The sequence below is a fragment of the Corvus cornix genome, chromosome 2 (assembly GCF_000738735.6).
Source record: "Corvus cornix cornix isolate S_Up_H32 chromosome 2, ASM73873v5, whole genome shotgun sequence".
NCBI lineage: Eukaryota > Metazoa > Chordata > Aves > Passeriformes > Corvidae > Corvus > Corvus cornix.
The window spans coordinates 9749937-9769362 of NC_046333.1; the positions used below are offsets into that span (position 1 = coordinate 9749937).

General features: G+C 40.6%; 1 protein-coding gene across 3 annotated transcripts in view; it reads left to right on the forward strand.

Annotated features, from left to right (window-relative positions):
• Window positions 1-12060: 12060 nt before the first annotated feature.
• ZMYND11 (zinc finger MYND-type containing 11) overlaps window positions 12061-19426 on the forward strand; it is a 105569-nt gene continuing 98203 nt past the window's right edge. For 2 of the 3 annotated variants that reach the window (XM_019283165.3, XM_019283166.3), the window contains exon 1: window positions 12061-12277. The gene's annotated coding sequence lies outside the window, so the exon portion shown is untranslated. The remainder of the gene's footprint in view (window positions 12278-19426) is intronic. The other variant, XM_010394868.4, reaches the window with a different exon arrangement.

The following is a 19426-nucleotide window of genomic DNA, read 5'->3' on the forward strand; positions in this document are numbered from 1 at the left end:
CTGTGGCAGTATGTACTCTATGTTTGCCTGCCAGGCATCTATTTTACATTTTGCAAAAATATACAGGGCTGAGTGTTTTGTGCAAGGGGTCCCTCCTCCCCCCTCAAGTTTTTGATAGCTTACAAAATACATGGGGAAGAAAAATCTTAGAAAGTAAAATACTGACCCAGTTGCAGACAAATGTTTCTAAGATTTGAAACTACAGATTCAACCAAGGCCACACCAGCATAATGTTGATCCTCTCCTGTGCAATGTCCACTTAGACATGAAGGTTTGTGCCTCCAGTGTCTTCCTTCCTCCCTTGAAGTCCACATAAGTCCTTCTCTGTGATGGAACACTCACGCAGTCGGTGCTCCCTTAAGCAATATTGAGAGTGGCAGGAAAACGAGATAAAATGATAGAACATGAGCAAGACAACAAAGTTGGTTAAGAAACCCCATTACTCTCCAGGCCTCTCTTTTCCCTGGTGTCTCTCTTGACTCTGCAGTTGCTGATTGCTCCAGCTGAGCAGGGTCTCAAGTCCTTCCTGCCCTCACTTTCCTGGCTGTCACCAACACTACCCCACAGCAAATAGAAATTGGATACTACTGTGCCCAGATACATGGGCTTATGCTTGTTTTCTCTTTTAAGAATCACTCTGCAGTCTGATGCAGCATGGGCTCTGTAAGTGATGCACGTGATTTGTGACTTCTTTCCCATTATGTAAGGCAGAAGACTCTCTCCACGCAGTTTCACTGGAATTCAGATTAGGCTTTTCCTATATCATAGAGAAGTTTATTTCATCTCACATTCACCTTAGCATTTACAAAAATTTCCCAAGGAAGAAAGCAGGCCCCATCTCATTTACAAGTGAGACCTTCAATAAACTTTGAAACTTAGTAGCATGGAAGTGATTTATTGAGTTGCTAGAAAGAATGGAGTTTCCTGTTCAGCCTTCCTAAATCATTTTTGTAAAATATTAAAAGTGAGCTCCTATTTCTCTTTTGTATTCATGCCTGTAAAAACAGCCACAAAATCTATGAGATTATTTTGCTAGATTTCAATGTAAACAGAAGAAATGGAACAACTCTAAAGGTGTCATTCAAGCTACATTTTCTTGACTTCAAGAGGGCTTTAAATTACCTTTGAATTCAGATGTAAAGTGTGGCCTAGCAGAGGGTCTGACTGTACAGATGCAGGGGAAATATGAAAGCATAAGAAATCAGTCATGACTTTTTTTTTTTTTGGGACTCTCAGAGTTATACTTAGAAATTCTGGCATTGCTGGAACTCTTACTATAGTCTGTAAAGCACATTCAAAATTCTACATATTTACAAATGGTTCTTAGCAGGTAGTTTAAAATGGCAGTGTAACTTGAATTTTCCGTGTCTCTTTACCAACACATCATGTTTAAAGATTTGACATTTGTTCACGGCCAAAAAAAATTATGATTTTTTTAAACATATACTGTTATATCTCTATTTAGATATTGAAGTACTACAACTTTTATGGCCTCAATAAATGAGAGATGCGTACACTACTACTGATGTGTTTAGAAAAAGATGTTGGGGACTAGACCCCTATTTTTTCCCCCATTGCCCCTTCCAAAATTCCAGTGAAATTTACTTACAACTTCTTGTGCTTTATAAATGCTAGCACAATTAATATTTAGACTGTCTGAAAATCAAAATAATTTTTCCAAAAATAAACAGTGGAATAGGAAAAGATCAATAATATCTCTGTGTAACAGAAATAATCAGTATGATCTGTGTTCTATTGTTGAATTAAATGATTCACACATATGGTCCTGCAAACCACAGGCAAGCTGAGCAACAGTTTTCTGGAGTGCAGATGGCTTCTATGGCTCTAATATGACAAATGGCAGTAGAGTTCCACTATCCCCTCTCTATTTCATAGTATCACAGAAGGAATGCTGCATATCATCTCCAACCATTTTTATTATAAGCCTCAATTTAAAAAAATACGTAATTTGTTGGATGAAATCTGTCATAGCTACTTCCTTCCCTGGACAGCTCTAAAGCAAAGTTTAATCAATTCTATTTAGCCATTTTTAATATCTGAGAAAGACAAAAAATGAATGCGTGACAGCTGCTGCTATTAATAAAGGCCCTACTTCTTTAGTTTCCATTTTTCACATTGTGTTCTTTCAAAACAAAGGCTATGAGGAGCTTAAGGTTGTATTAACTTTTCTGACTTAGAAAAATTATTTTTATACATTTATTTTTAACATTTCTGATGTTAACTAAGACAGATTGTATGTGTATGCGCAATTATTAAGATATTATTGTGCTTGCTAACTCATGCATGTCTTGACATGTTAAAAAAGCTGTTTAAGAAACAGAAGTTCCAAATTGCTTGGAAATCATGGGCCTTCCATACAGACAGAGTAAGCTTTTCAATTTTTTTGAAATGTATATTATGAAGACAACTAAATAGTAAACAGTTAAATTAATGTCTTTCACACACTAACAGGCACCAGACATGATACATTTACTTCTAGTAATTGTAAATTGTATTTCCATGGATGCACATTCCAATCAATCTCTCACTGCTTGCTACAGTTGTAGCAAACAATTTGCTCACATTAATAGCAACAAAATTATTTGTCTAGGGAAATGGTTATTGGAATTCTGCTTTGACTTTAGGGCTGTCCGTGTAGATTAACTTTTCTTAAGATTAACTAAACTCACACATATTTCTATTAATTTGAGTGTGCAGGCAGTATAATAAAGAAGCGATGTCTGTAGTGATAAACAAAGGAGTGCTAAGGTCCAAGCACAGGCACTGGCACACAGTTACAGATTCTGTTAAATGGTTAACATGGTTTCTGAAGAGGAAAAAAAAGCCAAGCCAGATTTAAGGGCATTACAACCCAGACACTATTCCCAATAGGCTGTTTAGTCAAGAACATCGTATTTTGGAGGTAACAGAATTTAGCCACCTGAATGTAAGGCATGTTGTGTAGGTTGCTGTCAGGGCTAGACAGCAGTGACGGACACATTTTATGCATTTATTCATCAGAAAGTGTTGTTGCCTATGATCAAAATACTAACCCAAACTTCTATTAAAAAACTGTACAGAGGTCATTTTATTCTTTGCTACCTCTTTTAAAAGTCTCAGCTACAACAACAATGTCCAAATACACCATCTAAACCTTAAGTCAATTGTGTAAAAACTTTCCTGTAGACCTACTGCTTCAAATGTAGTGAAGGCTTTTTGGTTTTAATTTGATCTTCAAATCCTTACACCTCCTGTAATCCATTCTACTTTACCTTACTTACTGCAACAATATTCTCCTTTCATTAACTACACAAGTTCATGTTCAACTAATTATCCAACACGACCATTGGCTCCTTTCAGAGTTACTAAACTACATGTCTTACATTCTGCAGCCATACAACTCTGGTCTTTATTCTTCATTTCTCTAAGGAAGAATGATCTTTTAAATTTATTTTTTATTTTAAAGAAGGGGCCATCTGCAAGAAAGCTTGGAAGCATCTCTTTGTTAACACTTTTAGCAGCTTGTGAGCGTCCCAATTTTTAAAGGCTTTTTTATATTTTTCAGTATCATATTTGAACAGGTATTCCCAAAAAAAAGGTAGTACAATTACATTTCTGTCATATATAATGAGTTCAGGTTTGACTTAAACACTCCCAGGAATGTTCTACTAGAACTCAAGAGCAGAATGTTGTCTGCATTGTGCCATGTAAATCTAGTAACTGAGGCAAAAATAATCGACTCCAATCCTCCAAAGGAATATCTCCTTATCACACTTTGTTTCCATGAAGACATTCCAACAAAACTGCCACCATTGCTTCATGGCAAGTTAATTGCTTACAAATAGCTTATACCACCCCATGTCCCCTCAGCCCGGGAGTTCCATGGTACTGAATGAAAATGCTTGTAAATAACACAGTTTAACAATTCAATTAGTGTTCTGCAAGGGGTTTGTAGTTTATAATTTTTCCCTGTGGAGATCATGTTTTAATATAGTGTGCATAAATCTGTTCTATCTTTCTTACCATTGGGGGACCTGAACAATTTCGCTGCAGTAATGAAAAGGGAGGAGTAGCTCATTGCTAGCACCAGTATCACCTCTCATCTAGGTGGCCTTACTAACCAGTAAAATATAAAAGAGGATACAAATTTGGGACACTTGACCCCAGAATTCCCATACATTAAGGATACCAGCAGCCATACTGCTACCACAAGGATACTATGAGTTCATTCCTAGCCACTAAATTCCTAAGAGAGGGAAGATTTTATTCTTATAGTCCTTGCTTGAACATGTTGTTCATACACACTGGACATTGCTTACAACTTGGCAAACAGGGTTCATTTGTCTCTTCAGGAATCCCTACATGTGCATAAAATATTTTGAGATGGTTCAGTCTGAATCTCCCAGCTATTTAAAAAAATTGTTTGTCTTTTAGTTTTAGAGGGGTTTTGAGTTGAATTTCTTTTGCCTCTTCTAATATTTTTGATCACCTGCTAGAGTAATCAAGAGTCCTTTGATTTTAAGAAGCCACATATTATCTTCCTTATTCCCCCTATGCATTGTGTGTACAGCTCAGTAGCTGAAAGCAAATACAACTTTGTACGTGAATGGTCACCTTCTTGGTAAATTAATTGATACAGTGTTTCATTTAAAACCTGCGCAAAATTTTCTTACAGACACAAATTAGTCCAGGGTAAGAACTCAAACACAGACTTTTGTGTGAGTTGATTTGTCCTGTTTTTATATCATCAAGCACTATGAATTTAACTCTAAAAGGCAGCACACTAACTAAGAGGATAGGGGAGAACTCTGCCCCCTTTTCAAATGGAGAATCCATCTGGAAATTCAATCCCTTTTCCAATAATAATATTATGAGGAATTATTACAATGTTTTACTGCTTGATGTTTATTACAGGATCCCCTTTGAAATTTTTTGTAAACTCCTTGCAGCTTCCTGAGTTTTTATGAGCAGAGAACTGTGTTGTTCTCTATCATGTGTATACCTACCACTTTGCAACTTTTCTGAATAGCATTAGAAAATAGTTTTAAATAGAAGAATGATTATGTTATTTAATTGGCACTTGGGCAGGATTCCGTTGATATCTAGAGAGTTATGGGAGAAAGAAGGAAAAATACGTCTGTTTCTCTGTCCCAGCACCTTGGAGCTGTGCTAAACCATTCAAAGGCAAAAGCATTTCCAAAGTGAATGCAACATAGTTGTCACCCAGAAGGGAAAACATTCACATAAATAACTGAGATGAAAAGTAGCATGACCTATAGTTAAGAACTGAAACATGGGGATGATAAATCTTTCCTTTTATGTTAAGAAATGAACAAAATTAGAACTAGTCCAGCACTAAGAAGAGGCTATAAAGCATATGTGGATTTATGTCCCAATGTTAAAAAATGTATTAAGGGCAGGTATTGAACAGAAAATGTGTTATCAAAATTGCCCTGAGTGACACACATGTACAGGACGTAAAAATCTGATTCCTTTTATTTTTTTTAATTCAGGATCAAGGAAATTAGGTGGACTTTTTAAGTTCAGCAATGCAGGATATTTAAAGTTGCTATTTCAATGGTAACTGTAATTAGTTACCCTGCTACTAGCTAACCATGACTTTTGATTAGTATGCCTGGTAAATTTACAAGATATTTCAAACCCCCACATTATTCTTATTAAAGTTAATAGGTTGTTAATAAATTCCTTTTTTAAAATGAGACATCTTTAAGTGTTACATTGCCATATGCTGAACATAATGCAGCTGTTAACTAAGATAAATAGGTAAATAGACAAAAATGTAAATAAAATCTATTATTTGTGAATTATACATAATACATATCCTACATGACATGTAAGATCAAACAATACACAATCTATTTGTCCCAGTACTCTTTCCAAATCTAATAATTTCAAACAGTCTCACTGTCTTAAGTTCCACTTTGGTTAACTTGTCATGGCATTCTCTTCCAATTTCATCAGTGTAAGAAGGTTGGTAGCAAAAGGACAATCAGACTAGAATATGACAATTGATTTTAAGCATGTGATTACTCACAGAATGCAACAAAAATTAAATTGGTGATAATGGATCAAAACTATTTAATCTTATCCAACATATTATCTTTAACTTTGGATAATATAAAAAGCTTTCAAATAAGGTGTCAGAAACACAGAATGACAGATGTGGATTTTTTTTGTTCCCACATTAGCTTTCATCCTGACCATAATGGTTCAAAACTGACACAAATGTTGCTATTAATTAAACCCATCCTGTACAGCCAATCAGTGATATCTCTAAGAGGTGCAGTCAAGCTGCAGATGATATCAGGACACATCAAAGTTCCAAGCACATGAAGATGGCTTCATGCCAGGCCAGCTTCAGTCTGGTAGGGATCTTCAGCTCAGGCAATGTGTTAGATCTGAGAGCAGCTCTGTTCCAGAAACAATTTTGTCTCTTTTGTGTAGCATCAGAACTGGAAAAATAAACAGTGTGAGACTGGAGCTAATGCTATGCAAAAGAGTGTATTCCTGGAAACTGGAGCTTGGGAAAAAGCTGTACAGAGCCACAACTGGTGATCAGCTCTGGTCTAACACGGCTTATTAGCTCCAGATAAGTACTAATGACAACACATTGTGTCTTTCAGAAACATCTGGATGTCTCTGTTCTGTACAGGGACAGAAGTCTGTATACTGGAAAGGCTTGTTAAGCCCAGAGCAGTGCCCCATGAATGCATGGAACCAGTCCAGGACCAGCACTACCTTGGAGCTAACAAGCCAAGTCGGAACATGGAAGGCTTTGACACAAAGGGCAGAGACAGAGTATTTCTGCACTAATTAGCTCAAAGGCAGTGCTGGACCAAAATGGGTTAAGCCTGGCTTGTCATGAACTAAACTCTGTTTTAAAAGCACTTGAACATCTCTGCACGCTCCTAATGCATGCACCTCCCTTATCCATGAATGACCACTGTCTTGAGATGATGGACTCCACTTACTTTAAACGCAGGATTTTTTTTTCTTACTATTTTCTATGCTGGCATTTATGATGTGCAGTGTAATTAATATTTCCCTACAATTATGGCATTCATAATGCCTCCATATAAAAGTTCTAGTTCTGTAGTTATTTAATAGCAAAAGGTACTACTTATTTCCTCATAGTCACAGCAGGTTTTCTGGCAAATGATGTATCTCCAATCACAGCATCCTCATAAAATAACAATAGATGCTACTTCAGTCTAAAATCAAATTTAAATTTTGCACGTTTATTTTGCATAGATAATTTCCTATATTATACCAACACTGGACAAACCACTGTGAGATAAATTTGATGTACACTTGGAAGTTGACATTAAAGCTTTTTTTTCTCCCACAAAGTATGAAACTGGTGCAAACTCACTCTGTTGTTTAGAATTAGATAAAAAATATGGAGCTATATTTCTTTTGGCAGACTCTGTGCTGAATCAGGCATACACTTTTCATGAAGCATAATGCTGGTGTAAACACATGTCATGTCATATGTCATAAACATATGTCAGTTTACTCACAGGTAAACTTTTTAGGATAAACCTCTATTCCCAGTTGTGCATGAAAATGTAAAGACAGAACAGAGTGAAGAAAAAAAAAAAGTGCATTTTTGTATCTTAGTCTACATCTATACTTGCTAGACTTAGTCCTGAGTGGGGTTTTTTATTACCAGTTACACCCACAGGGAACTCACACATGTGAGTGCTGGCCATAGGGTGTCAGACCAAAGATCCACCTCCCCACAGTGTACTGTTTTCAACAAATGCCCCAGAATGTCTTTAGAAATTCTGCCTGTACAAGCTCCTCTGAGCACTGTGGGTAGCCTGCACCACACATCGCCAGGGACAGAGCAAGGAGAGGGAAGCTGAAAAGGGAAGAAGGATCCTGGCTGCTGTAGAGTCTACTTCAATCCTCATCATGTCAAGACTGCAAGGACAGCACCTCTGGATGGCTTGAACTCACTCCTTAGACAGCTTCATGGAGCAGCAGACACTGGGGGCTCTCTGCTCTGTGTCCCCCCTCTTGAGCCTGGTATTTTCTTTACAATGCCTAAAACCTAAGGCATCACCGGGGAGAAAAGGAACAGCATAACCTTCTCCTTAAGACTCTCCCATCCTCCAACTGTTTTCAGCTCCATGGATTTCCTGAGCCTGTTGTTATTAAGACTTTGTTCCCTTCCCCCAGATTCCTAAATTAAATGCCTAGCTGAGATTTTTACTGCAAAGAAAACTGTGTTGCTAAACTTTGTTCTGATGAAAAATTTACACTAATTTTCTGCATTAATACTTCTATGATCACAACACAGCAGACCTGCCTCTCAGGAAACACATTCAAATTATTTTTGTTTCAGTGCAGCTGGGAGTAAAGTACACAGTGAAGTGGGCTGGCACCACCAGCAAGACAGCTATCTTACAAAGCAAGATAAAGACTTGAGCTTATAGTGGGTGGGTTTGGTTCAGCCAGAAAGATGGTAGAAAGTCCTGGAGAAGGCAGGGATGTGCATTCATTAGCCTAGCACAAGTGCTGCGATGGAGAGTACACAACACTCCCTGCTCTCCTAAGGGTAGCATTCAGATGACTTCATGGTACCAAGCCCAGTACCTAGAACACACCAGCAATTATGTACTTGTTCACCTGCAGGTTTGATGGTTGTACCACCACTGAAGCAAGAGAATAGCAGAAGAGCATGGCAAGAATAAAAAGTCATATACACACAGTATTGTGCTGTCCAGTATTAGAACTAAAAATAGAATGATCTTTGGAAAAGAATGAGGGGAAGAGTATCATCTAAAAGGAAAACAGAGCCATGTTTACCAGTCTGCATGTTACTAGGCAGTGTTGGTCTTCTCCCATCTGAAAAGTGTAGTGGACATACCTGGAGGAACATGGTTATAGCCAGGACACAGGGCATTCTTGTCCGAGCCTGCATTCAGCTCAGGGGTTTCCCAAGTCACGGTTTGTGTGTCTCCAACCTGCAAAGGATTTCTTTGCCATGAACCTGCCTCGTATGCCCCTTAATTCATGGCAGGAGATTATGTTCTTGGTCTGGATGATGCTAATTTTGTGTTTCTTGTTTATGCAGCTTCTTCTCCCCCCTCCAAGTCCCTTTCAAAGAGAAGCAGTGCCTACAAATCGCCTGTTTACACACCAGTGCAGCGCTACTGGCAAAACCACACAGGCAGAACGATGTATTCCTACGGCAAGTACTTTCTACTCGGAAGGAAGTAACTTTATCATGTTTTCTTTCTAACACTGACGCAGTGATGCGTTTTCTCTCCCCACAACCACGTAAGCAAGCAGGCGACTTGAGCCCTCACGATTAACCTTTTGGACCAGCAAATTCTTTCCCCAACCGAGCCACTGCAGCCCGAGAGGTGCCGGTCCTGCCCCAGAGCTCCGGCTCCCGACCGTCCTTGCCAGGGCCCTTCCCGGCCGGGCGGGAGGAAATGCGGCCCCGCGGCCTCGCACCGCCCCCCGCCCTCGCCCCGGGGAGGGGGGGCTGGAGAAGGCCCTGAGCCCGCTTTTTGTTGGAACAAACATTTCCCCGTGCCGATGAGGAAACCCGCCGCGGCCGGAGCTGGGGGAGGGGGATTTCCTTCCCATTGTCTGCCGGGCTCGGCGCTCCCGGCCCCCGCTCCCAGTGAAAGTGAATGGCCGGGAGGGACCCGCCGCAGGGCTCGTGTTAGACACCCAACTACTGCGGATAAACGCAGGACTCGGGGCTAGCCCAGCCCGGCTAGCCGGGCTTCAAAGCTGTACACTGATGAGCATTGAAAAGTCTTCACAATACACATAAAAATAAGTCAAAACGAGACAAAAATGCATCCTTTTTACCCTTCAACGGGCATTTGAAGGCTATATAATGCAAACAGTTACTCAGGGGACCTAGTGAGGATATCAAAATATCCCCAAACCTGGCCCATGAACACCCATTTATAAGCTCTATGCCTGTCTTTCTACACTTGATTTAATTCACTGCCCATCAGCTCAAGAAGATAACGTGGCTATGGTTGCAGACACTCCCTACATGTTTGCTTTAGGATACCCTGTTCTTTCCAAAATCAAATATTTGTATCCTGAAACAAATATTTGGAGGTGGTCCAGACTAGCCTTTCTAAGTATGTTAAGTACAGGAGATTGTTGACAAGTGGTAGACTCTAGGTAAAAACCTGTACGGTAGGCAAGCCATAAGGCTTCTGCCCTCCATGTGCTTCCATGCTGGTGAAACTGCGGCCTGAGTATTTATTTGACAGCTCTCTATGGGTCCTGTGAGAGATAAAGGGCTAAAACCTCTTTATACTGAAGATAGCTGAACTTCTGCCTTAAATAAATATTTACATAGGTAAGGAGAAGGCACTGCGGCAGAGCAATAAATCTTTCACTAGAGAAGCTGAGACTGGCTTTGGAGCTTTGTTTTGGAGTTATGGCAAATCCCCCCAGGCGACCCAGTTGTTGGGGATACCTGGCTGTTTGGGGTGAAGAATTAAAAATGGTTATGTGGCTGCTAGCTATGTTTGTTTGTCCTCTGATTCTGGATGCAAAAATCAGTGTGCCTTAACCATGCTGGCTTGAGCAGTGCTGTTGGCTTGACTGCACGGTAGAAACAGCAGAAACTATAATGACCCCAACTTCTTTTTTCTTCCCCCTGTATATAAATATAGCTCAGATGCAATTTGAACAGAGAAGGTTTCAAAGAAAGCTAAGACAGGCAAGCCAGCAATATCCCATGGAAACTTGGCATATATTTCTATCTAACTTCTTTTGAAAATGACATGCCTTAACGAAATCACAGCCAAACATCACAAATAAATGCTTAAAATAAGGTAGTATTTTTGTAATTATATTGACAGTAAATCCCTTTTTACTTAAAAAAATTGCCTGTAAATTTCATTTGCTTTTTATTAATACAAGCAATATAATGCAGTTAATAAATTATAGTACCACTATTGGGTATCTGCCCAATGCCTCAAGCACTCTTTGAAAGCAGATTACCAGCACTTTCTTTCCTATCTATTTATTTTAGATAATGTAAAATGTTCTTTCATATTTAAATGCATAACAGAAGTAAGACTTTATCACAACTGTGCAACTAACCATTATTTGCATTTTATTTTCAAAGTGGACGTAAAGTCCTGATGCAGCAGTCTCAAAGAAACTGTGTGGGTTTAGACACTACTAGAAATCTTATTTACTGGACATACAGGAGAAACTTTCACTGTTCAGTGTACAAACTCTGTTTAATCTTTGACTGATCAGGCACAATGGATGCATCTTTTTCAACATTAGCACTACTATTTCCTTCTACTATTTTAGTAATATTAACAACTACTCATATGGCTCAATTTTTTTCATACATAAATGCTCATAGAATTAAGCTTACAGTATATTTTAATAAAAGTAAAGTTCTAGTCAAGTTAATTAATTGTGAAGTGTGTTACTTATCCATTAATAATTCCTGAAGCATTTCAGAAACTTCAGAATATATTTTCCTAGACATTCATTAATATTTATCTCACAGTCCATAAAAAACAGTGTAAAACGTACATGCTCTCTTGCTACTTACATATATGTTCCTATAAAGTTATGTATTTTGTATTACTATGTATCTCCCAACCCTGCAGTGCAAGAATGGCTAACAGTTGGACTCAATGATCATAAAGGTCTTTTCCAATCTAAATGATTCTATGATTCTGTGGTCTACAGTTCACGACGTGTTGACAACTCTGAGACAGGCCGTTGATTCTCTATGTTTTAGTTTCTGTTGCTCAAGGTGAGTGTCTACTTTTAAAAACATTATCTGTCATTTCTTCAAGTTGGACTTAATGATAGGAGGAATTTCCATGTATCAAGTCGGATAAGCACCACATTTTCCCTCTGCAACAAGAGAGGGTCCAGACCGAAGACTGTGACAAAATACATACATAATAAATATATAATAAATAGTTAAAGATCCGTTTCAAATGTATTATTAAAAAAAAATAATAAAAGAAACAAACAGCAACTCCAGCAGACACCACTAGAGTTCTCCTTCTCCCAAATATCCCTAGCACCATCCTAAACCCTGTTTACCCCAGAAACCTGAACTGTGGACAGACAGAAGAGGAGAGAGAGAGAGAAAATTCAGACACAATAAAACTCTGAGGGGAAAAATATGTGGAAGGAGGAGGCAGCAGCGGCCTGGGGAAGGGATTGAAAAGTTTCCCCTGGCTTAACTTCTCCCCCCCTGCAGCAGCAGAAGCAGCGCCAGCAGCACAAGGTGAGAGAGACTTTTAAGTCTGGGGAGGAGGGGTGTGTGTGCGGGAGGGGGGGTGAATTTACAGCCCTGTGGATATTTCTGTGTCTGCCTCCCTGGCTTTGGGGTGCGAGAGACGCCGTGTCTCATGCTGGGTGGATTTTTTTTTTTTAATATGATGGAGGATTATAAACATGGCGCCTTAAAAAAACTACAAAATCATGTACACACTGTTCCAAGGAGATGGGGGAGAGGGGACAGGGGAAGGGCTGGGCACCAGGGGAGGGGGCAATCCTTCCCCGCGGGGTGCCATATGAGGAGGGGGGAGCAATTATACTTAATAATAAAATGTGTGGGGCTGCGGGGGGGAGATGGAAGGCGGGATTTTTTTTTATTATTATTATTATTTCATTTTTCGGAGTGGGCAGGATTATCTGGCAGCCCGCTTGGAAACCGAGGAGGAGAAGGGGACGGCGGCGGAGCGCGTGTGATTATTAACGGCGATTATTTTTGTCCCCACACCTTCCCGGTCGAATTTCGGCTGGGAGGCGGCGGCGGGTCCTCCGTGCCCCCGTGCCGAGTTGCAGCCAGCCCCGGGGCCGGGGCGGGAGGAGGTGGGGTGGGGAGAGGGGCGCTCCGGAGAGAATCGCCGCTTCCAGCGCTCCGCGCGGGCCTGCAGGGCGGGGGAGCCGGGGACTCGCGTGAGAGGCGAGGCCGGGCAGGTGTGGTGCAGCCCGGCCTCGGCCCCGTCACCCCCCGGTCCCCCTTTCTCCCACACGCGGGGCCACCGCTTTGCTCCCCACTCTCTCCCGCTTTCCTTTCGCTCACACACCCCTGCCGCCACCGCATTTCCTCGCTGGGGAGGGGATGCCTGCTTGGAGGACGGGTCTTGGCCCGAGTAATGGCAGCTGCTCGACAGCGCCGAGGCTCCACAGGAGAGAGACGGCGGGGCTCCCGCAGGCCGGGCGAGGGGCCATGGCTGCCGTGCCCGCGGGGGACAGGGGAGGGGACGGGGAAAGGGTGAACTCAGAGCCCCGGCCCTCCTCGCCCGGCGGCTGCGGGCGGTGCCACCCCCGTAGCCGGGACGGCCTCGCCGCCCGGCGGGGCACGGGGCCCCGGATAGCCTCGTCCCCCGGCACCCCCCCGGGGGCTTCCTCGCCTCCCTTGTGTGCTCTGGGGCAGGGCCTGGGGAGAAAAAGGGGCGATTTGTCCGCTCTCCCCCCTCCCCCCGGCTCCCCGCGCCCTCCGGAGCTGCGCCCTCGCTGCCCCCAGCCGAGAAGGGCCCTCCCGGGGCTGTGCCGGACTCGGCGGGTCTGGGAATGCGAACTGGCGACGGGCTCGCTTTTGTCGACGGGCTCGCTTTTGTCGGCGTTCTGGGGAGCTTTGTGTGTGTGCACCCCCGAAGCCGTGTTTGCAGATAACTCCCTCGGTGCACTTTGTGGGGTGTTCGCCTTCTCCCCCTCCCTCAGGGCTGCTCAGAGGCCTGTCTCCTTTCTTTTCGGGGAAAGGATGGAAGTGTAGGTGTGGGAGTGCCCGTGGTAAGGATGATGAGGAGTTTCGGTGCGCTTTCCTGACCTTTCGTGTGCTCCAGACAGCAGCCCCCCTGTAAAATGCTGATGTTAAAGATTTGGGAAACTTCGTGTGTCTTTTGGGGCTTATCCTGAAACCAGCAGACTTTGGGAATTTGTTTTTGGTCTTCTGTGAACTTTACAGATGCTGGATATGGGGTGGCTTGAGAAGAGGAAAAGGAGTGAAAAAACTTTAATTTAGTGCTGGTTGGTTTTATGATTTAACCTGGAATCATCTGGCATGGTCTCTGTATTGTGGGAGTAATTCTATTTTTTGTAGTTTTAAGAAGATCCTATTGCAGTAGAAAAGAAAAAGAGTAGTAAATGCTTTCTTGTCCTAGATAATGCTGATATTTTTTCATTTCTGTTGCTTTTGTAGGAAATCATTTAATTCTTTAGGGGTGAATGCTGAGACAGGTGTCAGGAGGGAGGAAAATGGGAGGAGAAATGCCAGTTTGTGGTTCAGGTTGCACTCCTTTGGGTTCTTCTAGTTCCTCATCCTTCAGTGTGAAGGACCTGGCATCTCTCCACTTTTTTTTTTTTTTTTTTTTTTTTTAATTATCAGCCACTCTTGAGTGTGTTACAGAAAGTCTTTAGGGAAGTAGATTGTTTGCTGACTAATGTTTTGTATAAAAGTGGAAGTGCCCACAAAATAATTCCCACTTCTATGGGATTTATGGCATTAATTAATTCCCACTGTGGATCTATGGCCTTAAAATGTCAGCTTTTCCATGCCTAAACAAACCCTCTCTGCTTTGACCAGATAGTTGCATGGGGAAGGGAGGGAAGGGAATGCTTCATGGGGTAAGTAGCTCAACAGAGAGCACTTGATCTTGCTGATGATGAGTTTGGTTTTAGTGAGTGGAGAAAAAAGTGACTGTGTTGATGACTGTTGGGTGTGCTATGGATGGTGGTCTCTGCATCTGCAGCTGATACTTGGTATGGGTTTCAGTAGCAAAGGTCTCAGAGAGAAAAATTACTCTTCCACTCCACCTCATGAACTGGATAGTGTGATGGAAATTGTCTTGTGTTGAAGTCAGCTTTGTAAGGGGAGTTGTGAGTCTGTGGATGTTGGGTGGGGGTCTGAAAACGTTGGTGATAGAAGATACTCTTTGACAGTTTGAAGCTTTTTAGCGAAAATTTTACAGTTCACCTCTGAAGGTGGTGTTTGTTTTGTTTTTTAAATCTAAGCAAGCACTTCCAGCTATTAAATATAAATGTAAAAAACCAAATTGAGTTTGTTCACCATAAATCAAAATTCCTAGTAGTTTGACTTAGTCCTTCTGTAGTATGAGCTAGAGCAATGCTTCATAACTTTTCAGGACAAAAAATGAGCACTATTGGAGTGACAAGAATTTCATGACTGGAATTGCTGTGCAGCCAGTATGTGACTGGGAGGTCATGTGCTGTGTGTCCACACTGTTTGCAGGCAGTAGACATTCTGTGGGCATCTACTGTTCAGGTGTCCTGGGTTTTCCCCTGCCTTGGAGCAGAGAGAAGGGAGTGTTCAGGATGACCTGAGGCTTCTGCAGCAGAAGAGCCTGGATCATGTTTTCAGCCTAAGGTCATCTTAAAAACAAGTGAGAAGGTGAAAGGCTGTGAAGTGGGTTTGGTATTTCTGCCTGCATGTAAATAAAACATACTGGGTGTGGTTAGTGACGTGATGCTCCCTGAGAAGATGGACTATGAATTTGGCCTCAAACTCATCTTGAACTGGCTCAGGCTCCATCTAGACTGTTGAGCATTTCTACCAGTGCACTACAGCTTGGGGACCACTGAACTGTGCCATCTGCAGTCACTGGGTTAGAATAAAATACTTCAAAAGGAGCTAGATGAAAGTTAACATTGAAGATGTTCCCTTAATTTTAGGTAACTAAATGCCCCCATAGATGTCTGCATTATCTAGTTAGTTAGCAAATTGTCTCATTTCACGCAGTTTGAGAATGAGGGGGAATTTTAGAATTAGCAGACATGTTTTGAAATGGAGGACCCAACTTCAGTCAGCTAAAGTTCACGAATTTTGGACATACCTGTAACTAGTTTTCATAGTATCTGCCTTCCACAGTGTTTCAGAACATTTATCTCTGGAAGTCTGTGAGGACTTCAGGCAGTGTCAATCAGTCCAGGCTAAAAGTTCTGAAAGTGTGCTGTGATGTGAAAGTGTGTGAAAGGTGATGATGAAGATGTTTTTGGGAAATTTCTGGTTTGCTTCTTAAATGACTTTTTAGCTGGATCCAGATTAGCATAAATGTCAGTAAAACTTGTATTTTACCCATAATGCAGGTTGTTACAAATGCTAACTAGAACTATAAACAAAATTAATCTGTGCAAGGCATACGTGCCTCACACCAGTGATGAACTTGGTTGGTAAAATGTGGAATTGTTTAAAATTACTGGCCAAATGCACACAAGGTTTTACTTTCCTGAATGAAGTAGGCTTTGGAGATTTTTTCAAAAGTTAGGTCAGAATTGTTGGAGCAATTTTTTTCATATCTATCCAGCAAATACATAAATTTGTTTGAAATCCTGACCCCTGATTTTATTAATTGCAGTGGTTTTCCTTCCATATAACAGGACTTTGTTTAGCCATTCTTCTTGCCCTGATTGTTTAGGAGGTAATGTCAGATCATGTTCTTTATCTGCAGAAGGTTTTGTGCCTCGGTTTTTGTTGGGTTTGTTTAGTCTCAGGATGTGGTGAACACTCCCATTGTACGTGTGTAGTACCTGGAGCGTGGTGCCCTTGGTAGCTGGGCAGTGCAACGTATGTCATCTTTCATATAGCTCATACATTTTAGGCTGTCAAGTGTTGCTTGTGCTAAACATTGTGAGCAAAGATTGTTCTTGTCAGGTTCTGGATCATTTTTCATCAGTTGAATGTAAATTTAGCTCATAATTGGGTTATTGTTCTAAGGTTTAATTTTCCAGTCGTGAGAGTACAGCCTGCAAAATAGGTAATTTATAAGATGACGTAATGACTCCATTTTTCAGGAATTTCTTTATTTGTTATTGGCAAGAGTATAAGAAATGCAAAACAAATGTGGTAAACTCCACAAACCCCTTAATTCCTGGGTGTAGTGCAGGTAACTGGGAGTAGACTGATTGACACCAGAGTGGCTGTGTACAGTACAATAACCACTGTGGCCTCAAGCCTGCACAGCTGAACTCCTGTGGCACACGGGGCCATCTGATTTCCAAGGCCTCTCCACAGGCAGCTCCCAGAAACACCAGAGCTGGATCAAGCCCATTTTTTTTCACCATATTTTCAATCGTAGTCTTTAAACACAATTTTATCATCTATTTAAACCAATGTCTGCCAGCAAGTAAGTTGTGAAAGCCTGAACTCTGTCTTCTTGTTTATTTCTATCATGCTGCGAATATTGAATTATATAAAAAAAAATTTAAGGGTAAACCTAGCATTTTAGTAAGATTTCATTCATATTTATTTATTCTCTTTTTTTTCTCCCTGAAACTACCAGGGTCTTTTAAGTCCTCTGGGCAGGCGACAGCAGGCACAGTGGTGATACATACTGACATGTCCATGAACCCAAGTTAAAGCTCATGGTGTCTAATTTTAGCCAGCTTTGGTAATATCCCATTGGAGCCTGATCCCATAGCTATACCATGTAGATAAGAACAAAGTGTAGCCATTGAGAGTTTTGTGTATAAAAAGACTGGTTTTGATTTTCTTCCAAGCTCTCATTTTACACTTCACTAGAATGCAAAAGTGTTTGTTATGAAAATGCAGAGAAAAGTATACTATTGGTTAAAAAGGCAGTTATACTTGTAATTTCAAAATTAGAAATATATTTAAAAATGTAAGTAAAATATGGTTTATTGGTATACTTACTAACAATCAGAATATCTTTGCATATACCTTTACACTGTATCCAGTTTGAAATTCCAAGGTTAAATAATTGCAGAATAAAACATTGTGAATTAATGATTATGAGTCTTCATACAACTCTCACTTGTAGTATTATATAAGACTAATTCTTAAAAATAATTTCAACACCAGACACAGTGAAATTTAAAGTACTAAAATCCACTAGTTCATTAAAAATTAATTTAAATATACAACAAAAATACCAGTAATATCCCATTCACCTTTTTTTTGTGGAAATTGCATTTTTTTGCATGCAAAGGACTGGGCTCTAATTTATTTTTTACCCATAATAGGATACTATTGATTTGAGGTCTAGTAATTGAAAAAAAGAAGAGTTAAACATATTCCTGCTTACCTCTCATTTCTCCTATATTTGTTAATATGTTAAATATTAAACCTACTTGCATTATATTCACATCTGTGATTTTAATGCAGCTGACTGAACTATGTTTTGGTTACAGACTGTAGGACTCTGCTAGTAGGTGTAGTACTCCAAAGCAGTGTTTTGGCAAGTGGGTATTTGATCCCGTTAACTTAGGGCATGGCATTGTTATCTGGTCTTTTAAAGAGAGGTGGATGGGAGTTGCATGCTGTGACTCACGGGACATGGCACTTAGTTTACTAATTTTAGCTGAGTGATTCTTATCTGTCAACCTTAGGTTTTATTTGAACCTTCTGGAAAAGCGAGTAAGTGAAACAAAATGGAGTTGAGAGAAAATGATTAGCAGAGTCCCAGAGTAGCTAGAAATAGTATACAGTGAAAAAGAAATTAAAAGTATGTAAGATATGTTTATTGCTCAACAAATCTTAAAGATCTGAGAGACTGATCTGAGAGCTTTATCTTTCTTAGCACGCTATCATTTTCTGTTAAGTCTCACACAACATTTATGCATTCAGTAAGAGAGGATCTCACACTACAGATACCTGTTTGCAATTACAGATGCTTCTCAAGTCAGAAACCAAGCACCAGCCAAGCCTGCATTGGCTGCTTGTGCCTTATTACTATTTTCTTGGTGTCATTGCTTGTAAAAGAAAACTTCCGAAGAGGAGAGAGTCTGTGCCTTGCATAACACTGCAGTGTGTGCATTCACATGCACAAATTAAAGTGGGAATTCTGCCTCAGAATGGTGGGGGGTTTCTCCAGTTTTCCTTCTGGTCGGTTGTTAATTTTGTGATCAGTGTCTTATGAGCTGTCATTGACTTCAGAGACAAGTTGGAACCCAGAGTTTATGCATAATCTCCTTCCCCCAAGCAATTACTAGGATCCAGGTTCAAAATTGTACAAAATCAAAACAAAGGAATTGCTATTTCATAAAATGTAATCGCAGGCCACACAGTCACTGATTGTTCACTGATGAAAATTGATATTCACTATTCACTGCAGAAAATTCATTGTTACCCATAGATTAATATTAATATAATGATGGAGACCTTGATCATATAAGCACTTGTTTCCCACAGGCATGAAAATGCATAGGCCTTGGAGCATACTGATGAATAAGTTTAGTTTCACAAAATAGTTTTAAAAATTAAAACCTTATGTATGACTCCAGTATTCCAGGAAGAACACAGTTAAAATTTGCCAATACAATTTTATGTAATGCTGTATTTTTAATTCTTTTAATGGAGCTGCATAGCAGTGTTACATGGGCATTTTTATGCCTTCTCAATATTAACAGTATGACTGTTGGTTTTTTTGCACATGCTAAATTTTACATTGAT